Genomic DNA, 1,502 nt, shown 5'->3' with positions numbered 1-1,502 from the left:
TTGAGCTTATTTTAATCACACACACTCACCATGGGAGCGGGTGTGCTTTCAGGACCAGCTGATAGCCCTGGCAGAAGTGGGCGTTAGTTGAGGCAATCAGAAATCCTGGCAAAAGTGTAGTACGTGCTCTGGGAGGCACGTTAAGCCACAATTGGCAATCAATGCCCTGGTCACATTAGCAAGAACGCCCTGGCAGCCGTGTGGAGGGTGGATTTGAGGACGTGGAGAGGCGTGTTTAAGACATGGCTGCCACTCTCTAGGAGTGACAGTAGGGATGGTGTGGAACAGGCAGATTAGAGAGCCGCCCAGCAGCAGGCCTCCGCAGGGACTCCTGAAGAGGGAGGAGTCACGACTGACCCCCAGCTTTCCAACACGGTAGGGTGAGCTGTGATGCCATCAACCAAGGCAGGAATGCAGGCCTGTACGTCAGTGGGTTGTGGGGAAGGCTGGGTTTTGAATAAACTGAATATGAGGCAGCCTCAGAACATCCATGCAGAAATGTAAACAGGTGGTGGAAAGTAAGGGCTAGAGAGATCTGAGTGTTACTGACATTAGGGTGTAGCTGAAACCCGAGTCCTGGACAACAATGCTTCAAGAGAAAACCCAGAATGAGGGAGATGCTGGAGACAGAAGCTGGTACACATGAGCATGGAGGGTCGGCCTGACAGAGGAGTGCAGAGGCAGAGATGGAAAAGGCAGAAGGAGAAATCCAGGAGTGCATATTGCATGTGGCAAGACTCCAGAACGGGGCAGTGATCAGTAAGTGAACTGAAAGGGTCAGTAACCTAAGGGCTAAAAGTACATCACTTGATATGGCAATTAGGACGTCGCTGGTGTCTGAAAGGAAGAGTCTGCAGAGCAGCAACAATGACGCAGGACTGCAGGGGGGTGGGTGGTGCCTACGAACTGAGGGTATCAAGTAGAGACTCTTCCTGAACGTGTGTATGGGAAAAGATGCTCCAGAGGGAGGAACAATGAGAAGGGGCTGCAGGGTGCAAGAGTCAGAGGACAAAATGAGACAATCTAGGTAAGGGTTGAGCACTATCTTGCATATAGTAAGTGCTCGATGCACACAAAGGGCTTTTATCGCACATTCATTAACTATATAATACTTTTAAATTTAAAGGACAAAAATCAGTCCAAGGAGCCTGCATACCAGTGGGGGAGAAAAACAATGAACAAAATAAATAAATTATATGGTGCATTTGCTAATAGCAAATGCTAAGAAGAAAAAATAAATTGGAGAAAGAAGATATCAAATGTTGAAGAAAGGATACAATTTTAGATAGGGTGGCCTGGGCAGGCCTCATTGAGAAGGTGGCTTGTAGGTAAAGACCCAAAGGAGGTGAGGAAAGTAACTATAATCAGGGAGTAATAGAAAAATATTATCATCATTGTCAGAGCATTCTTCATATAATATTGTTATGGAAACATCTGGTTATTATTCTATTATTGCTACTCTCTTTGCTGCAATTAATGTTTTTTTTTTTTTTTTTTTTTTG

Source organism: Mandrillus leucophaeus, unplaced genomic scaffold, assembly GCF_000951045.1.
Source record: "Mandrillus leucophaeus isolate KB7577 unplaced genomic scaffold, Mleu.le_1.0 Scaffold15, whole genome shotgun sequence".
NCBI classification, from domain to species: domain Eukaryota; kingdom Metazoa; phylum Chordata; class Mammalia; order Primates; family Cercopithecidae; genus Mandrillus; species Mandrillus leucophaeus.
The sequence above is the reverse complement of the archived record's forward strand: the minus strand, read 5'-3'. Positions refer to the sequence as shown.